Here is a 7,033-nt window from a genome sequence, read left to right on the forward strand (position 1 = left end):
TCCGGTACCAGAGGGACCATTTAAACACTTGGTTATGGATTATGTGGATATGATCAAGAGAGTGCAGGGTAAGAAATATTTGCTTGTTGTTATTTGTAGGTTTAGTCGTTGGGTGGAGGCTGTACCGTCGGCTGACGAAGGAGCCGGAACAGTAATCAAATTTCTGACAAGAGAGGTTATTCCTAGATTCGGAATATCATCAGAAATAAGTTCAGATAATGGATCAGCGTTCATTCAAAAAACAGTAAAACAAGTACTACAACATTTAAGAATAAAGCAAAGATTGGGATGTGTTTATCATCCACAGTCTCAAGGGATGGTTGAAAAAGCCAATGGAATCATTAAGGCAAAACTCAACAAAATATGTGCTAGTACTAAACTTAACTGGATTGATGCTTTACCTCTTGCACTAATGAGCTATCGCATGCAAACTAACAGAACTACACATCTAACACCGCATGAAATGCTTACAGGTCGACCTATGCCCGCTCCACACTGCAGAGGTCCATATTCTGGGCCTCCATTAGAGCAATTGCAAATGGAATTAAGGTCATACATGAAAAAGCTAACTGCTATCCATAAAGCTATTTTTGTGCAGGAAAAGAGAAAGCAGCCGAGTGAGGAGACGGAGACCACATGTCCAATTGTCCCAGGGGACCAAGTCTATCTGAGGGTTTTCAGGAGGAAATGGAACGAAGCCAGAAGGGAAGGACCATATAAAGTGGTGGCCTCTACCCCAACAGCAGTCCAGGTGGAAGGCAGCAACACGTGGTACCACTTAAACCACTGCACTAAAGCTCATAAAGAAAAAACAGTGACTGGAGAGGACAGCCTTGGAACAACCAGCCAAGAAACTTCTGCTAAAAGCAATGAGGCACAAGATGCGGCATCAGGAAATGACCATGGACAGAACACATCTGACGACATGCCTGATCATCATATGCTTGTGGCCAGTTCATGCTTTAAACAACACCACGACTCCGCCTCCAGTTATTCAGGCCCAGAATCACACCACCCTGCCATTGACTTCAACACCTGTAACTCCAATGCTGAACCACACTTCCCTGTCATCAACTTCACTTTCAACCACACAGCCTTTTAATCTTACAACTTTTAAAGCAACGGAGCGTGCAACCGCACAGACTCTGAACCATACCTCCTTTACAACAACTACGTTTGCAACCACACAAACTTTGAACTCTACATCCCTTACGTCAACAGCGCTTGCACCCACACAGACTTTGAATCACACATCCCGTATGTCAACGCCATATACAAACACAGAGACTTTGAATAACACATCCCTTAAGTCTTTAACGTTACTACCGTCAACACAAACGCTCAACCAAACGAACTTGCCATTGATTGTTGAACCCTCAAAAGGACTGAGGAACAATACAATCTCAAATACAACTGAACTAACATGGAGAGGAAAACAACGTAGAGATATTGAGGATGATTACAGTATGTATGGAGAAGATGCCCAACTAGACATTTTATGGGAAACGGCAAAAAGTAATCAATGGTATGAATGGGCAACCTTTACAGCAACAGATTTACAAGGAAAAAACTGTTTGTTTTGTTCTAAATCACCTGCAAGTCAAGTAATAGTAGTGCCAAATCCATTTGATTTTGAAAAATGTGCGGAGATGAATAGACTCCATTGTAAAATGAAACTGCACAGACCTATTTGTCCAGCAGAATGTTTGAGTTCTCTAAGTAATAGTAGAGAAAGACTTATGTATCAACACATACGATCATTTGCATCTAGATGCAGAGGTATTGATGTATCAAAAATTCTGCAAGTAGGAAATGACCAAATAGAAATCCCACAATGGTACATCATAGATTATAGTAAGGAATATGAGTGTTTTGTAAAAACCACAGGGAATATTAATATGGGACAATTTAAAGGAAAATGCAAAGTAATTTGGATGTTAGATAAGACAAAAGTTCGACAAGCCAGTGATACTTTAGAAATGGGAAGAAAATGATTCCAGAAAAAATCTGTGAAAATCAAACTATAGCATTCCCCGATGTAGACACCCATACTGATCAAACACAAGCAATAGCAGATTTTTTCTGGATTTGCGGACATAGAAAACTTTTACCTTCTTTGCCATTAGGATGGAAAGGAAAATGTACAAGAGTACGACTAATACAGGAGATTCATATAATGGAATGGGATTTCGATTACAAGTCAGAACCAAAGGACACAAGTAACCGTAGAGTTAAGAGAGGTTACGAATCAGATCCTACAGTATACATAGACGCAATAGGTCAACCCAGAGGTATACCAAATCAATTTAAGGCCCGAGATGTTAAAGCAGGTTTTGAGTCAATATTCATTTGGATTTCACAAAATAAAAATACAGAATGGATCAATTATATATACTACAACCAGCAGAGATTCATTAACCACACCAATGAAGCTTTAACTTCACTTGGAGAGCAACTAGATGCAACCAGTAAAATGACATGGCAAAATAGACTCGCGCTTAATTGGATATTAGCGGATAAAGGAGGAGTGTGTATTTTATTTTCTAATTACTGCTGTACTTTCATACCTAATAATACAGCACCAGAAGGTACGTTTACAAAAGCTATGACCAAACTCAAAGAGTTACAGATTGAAATGGCAACTAATGCCGGAAGGGATGAGAAAATGTGGGATTGGTTCGATTTAAAACTAGGAGCATGGGGAGCTTGGTTAGCAAAATTAGGAATATTTGTAGGAGTAGCGATCGGCATCGGAGGATTATTATTTTGTTGTGTCATACCGTTATTAAAATCCCTCGTTATCAAAGCTACTGTTAAACAAATGGAAATGACAACTTATCAGGATGATAAAAAACTAAAGGCACAAAATGATCAGTCCATGCATTACCAGGACTTACTTTACAGAACAGTAATGAACCTACAGTTAGTAAATGAATATTCAAGCACCTCTGAGGAGGATGAAAACGAGGAATAAAAGCAAATCTCGAGCGCATGTAGGTTAAGTATAATCAAAACGTATTACACGAATCTTACTTAAAATGTATTATTAGGTAGTACTTTTGTTTTATTGATTTGAGTTTACTTTTTGTTTTGGGTTTTATATGTATGCTTAGCTTTAGTTTATATTGGGGAATTTTATATTCACTTGTTTTATTCAATTTAATTTTACATGTCTCTCGTGTTTATCATGCATACATAACTTAGATTGTAGTATCAATTATTTCAATTTACTTATTTTATTTGGTTTGATTTAAATTTACATTTTACTTTATGGTTATCATACATACTTAGTTTTGTTGATTATTTCTGGTTACTTATTTTTTGATTTAACTTTATATTTACTTTATAATTATTATAATTATTATGCATGCTTTACTTAATTTTGTTTATTTCTATTTACTTGGTTTGATTTTACTTTACAGTTATTTGTTCTCTATGCATACTTTATTTTTGTTTTAATTACTTACTATATTATTGCTTTTCATTTGCCAACATTTATATATACGGTATGATTATCATATATTTTGTACCATGTACTTACCCAGTTTTACCACATATGTTCAATATAACTACAACAGCCGCAGACAAGTGCAGAACCAATTGCACACAAACTGTTTATGTAGGACTTAAGTTCTTTTACTTTTACATTCAAAGACAAAATAAGAATTGAAAGATGTTTGCTCTTATTGTCCATAGTTCGAAGTGCAGTGGCATAATTTAGTAATTGGTAATGTATAGTGGTTTTCTTTAACCACAATATATAGTGATAACTGAGAAACTGAATTATGAAACGGCACTCCGGATTAAAATAAATAAACAGGAAAGTGAGGCTAGGTAAGCCTCAGAGCGGGGATTATGATGAAGTTTGTTTTAATCCGAATATAAAGGAATTAAGTATAATCTTACTTTACCATTATGTTTTTCTATATGAATATAACCATAGTTCACCATTGTGTGTATGAAATTTACCAGCATGCATTGCAGTATGTTCTTATACATGGCGAAGGTTGTTACATGTCGAAGGCCTAGACAAAAGACGTACTGTACTCTTGACAAAGTGATGCCATATGTTTTCCATATGATACAAACCATATGTTACTGAATATTAGACCATATATGGAGTACATGGGGTGGGGAGGCCCCCTTATATATATACCACTTGGGGTACAGTAAAACTTTAGTGGATCTTGCAAGATCTCCTCACGGCTTTATTTTGCTGACAATAAAGTCCATCTTTGAAATCAAAACCTACGATTGAAGATTGTTGCATCTTAAAAAGGGAAACCACAACAATGGTAATCATTTGTGTATGACAAGCAGATTTAGAAACGCCTCATTGAAAGAAACGGGCGACACAGCGATAACGTCGCTGGCTGTCTGAACGAGGGACACCATTCAAATGTATCTCCTCTCACGTTTATAATATTTCATTACCTTTTAAATCTGAACATTTTGAAACCAGCAGCAGTGCTGTAGAGATTGTAAAATTTTGGATTGTTGTTACCCAATCAATTAATCATTTAATAAATGAAGATTTGGAATGGAGAAAGGAACTGTGGTCTCTGGAAATGATTAACAAAAAGCTCAACTAATCATTAATCATTTTGCAAAAGTAATAATAGCAGGATCTAATCCAAACTCTTTATCAGATCACAAACAACCCATTTAATGCTTTGCATGCTACATTTTTGCCTTCATATGTGTGTGTGTATTTGTGTGTGTTTGGGGACCTCTGTGAATCCACATAAGTAACACATGTTTGAGAATTCAGATGATTCAGAAGTGTGTGAGAAGTGACGGGGGACGATTCAGATTTTACAGCATGTTGTGAAAACATACATTGCCTGAGAAACATAACTGTTAACACATGCATACAGACACAAATTAACCTGAACACAACCTCATGACAGTCAATGTTCAGCAGAAGAGAGTCTGAAACGCTCACTCACAGACGCTTGAAAACATTGACTTATGTGGTGTCCAGCACAGCTCTTTATTTTTTCACAGTTTATGTAATTATTCTATTCTATTAATTACAATTCTTACATTTAATAATTTCACTTTTTTAAGGTTTCTTTTGTCTGTCTTTCATGTAAAGCTGCTTTGAAAAAAATGCAACATTGTAAAAACGCACTATAAACTAATTTGACTTGACTTTTGCTGTGTAGTACAGCTATACTATGATGTGTTTTGAGATCCAACACACAAGTCATAAAATCATTAAAGAGGACTTTGAGACTTAGTAAAATATTGATGCATTTTTATTCAATATGGCTGTTGTGAGAAAAGTTATGTGAAAGTATTGCACAGTTAATTTTACAATCACTGGTCAGCTAATATTATGCAAATAAATCCACCTTATTTTAATACAGTATATATTAGTACATAGTATTAATACTTAGATTTAAATATTTGTCTTTTAAATAAAGGCATATACTGACACATCTTAATGTAGGTATCTGAAACAACAGCAACAGTTTTAAATTTAAGGTTTTGTGAGAAACTTTATTATGGGAATTGTTTACTTGTAATCATATCAAATTTTCCCCTAGAGTTAAAATTACAAACCCCTGTCTTGACATTGCAATGTTATTGGCCGGTTTTTGACAGACTTCTCAACTGTCAAATCACAGCACTGCAAGCCCGTCCCACTCTATAAAAGTATTTTGCTCGAGTTGTCTGGTTTACTCTCAGTCTGAGTTCTGATGAACACAAGACACTTGAAAACTACTGGAGTCAATGACAACTAGGTATGTTACTTACAGTTATTTTTTTCACTTTTAGAAACCAATCTAAAATATGATTTTATATATGTTATGATATTATGTATGTATATAAATTGATTGATTACATATAAAGTATATATATATATAATACTGTAGATTATACTGTATTAAAAGTAAATGCATGTTAAAATATTAAACATTTGTATCATCGTAAAATAAATGCCATATAAACTAAAACGTTTAATGACTTTTTAATAATCAGACAAACTAAAAACGCACATGTCAATTTCTTTACCAGGATCCTGAGCAGACAACCAGTAATATCCTGAACAATAATCATCTGATGAAGATTGAATACTTCCACCCTTACCTCTTTCCACTTACGTGATCATTGTATGTTTGTAGGTTCAACAAACACATAAATAGAGGCCTAATTTTCAAATGATGTACATGTCTGTTCATCTGTCACCACTTGTAATAAATTATTGTGGACAGATGTTGCAGCTCATAATGTATAGGCTACTACATTATACTTTCATGCTTCAAATTGAATTAGTTTAACTTTTGTGTAACTAAACACACAAATGAAGCACAAGACAATTATAATTACTTTGTTTATTCTTATAAATAGAAGTTTTATTTTTTTGTTTCTTTAGAAATCATAAATATACTTGAATCACAGAGATAAATAATGGGCAACAATGGAGCACATGAAGCAGCGAGACGGCAGCAAGCAGAGGACGAACGCGGTCGAGCAGAGGAGAAACGCCATCGAGCAGAGGAAGCACGCAACCGAGCTGAAGCTGAGAAAAGAGCACTCCAAGAACAAAATGCTATTTTACAGCGAGAAAAAGATATGCAGATAATGAAACAAGAAGAAAAAAGAAAAATAGACGAGAATAACAGATTTAAAGAACAAGAAGAAAGGAACAGAATTCAACTAGAAAAGTCACAAAATGAAAACAATAGCAAATAATTTGTTTTATAAAACTGTTTTATTAATGAGAGTTTTACACTCTGTAAATGATGCTCATTTGCCATATGCTTTAAAAATCTCTAAACTCAAAATTTTCTATAATGATTTGTTAAGCTTTATTTATATAAGGTGATACAACCTACACTTTAAAGGGAAATTCCGCCTTGAAATGATCCTAGGGTTAATAACAAACGTGTACCGAGTTCGACCGTTCACTGGAGTTTGTTTTCATGCTAGTCTGACGTGACCAGTGTTATTGCTAAACGCAAATTAGCATGTTATGGTAGCCTTCGGGGCATCAGTGCATTAAAAACGAAATCGCTATGTCTAT

At 35.0% G+C, this 7,033-nt stretch overlaps 1 long non-coding RNA gene across 1 annotated transcript; it reads left to right on the forward strand.

Moving 5' to 3' along the window:
- The first annotated feature begins 5,988 nt into the window (after window positions 1-5,988).
- Window positions 5,989-6,753, forward strand: LOC141362410 (uncharacterized). The gene is made up of 2 exons (XR_012368231.1): window positions 5,989-6,127; window positions 6,383-6,753. It is a non-coding gene; the product is annotated as an uncharacterized lncRNA (long non-coding RNA).
- Window positions 6,754-7,033: the final 280 nt, after the last annotated feature.

Source organism: Misgurnus anguillicaudatus, unplaced genomic scaffold (assembly GCF_027580225.2).
Source record: "Misgurnus anguillicaudatus unplaced genomic scaffold, ASM2758022v2 HiC_scaffold_26, whole genome shotgun sequence".
Classification (NCBI taxonomy): domain Eukaryota; kingdom Metazoa; phylum Chordata; class Actinopteri; order Cypriniformes; family Cobitidae; genus Misgurnus; species Misgurnus anguillicaudatus.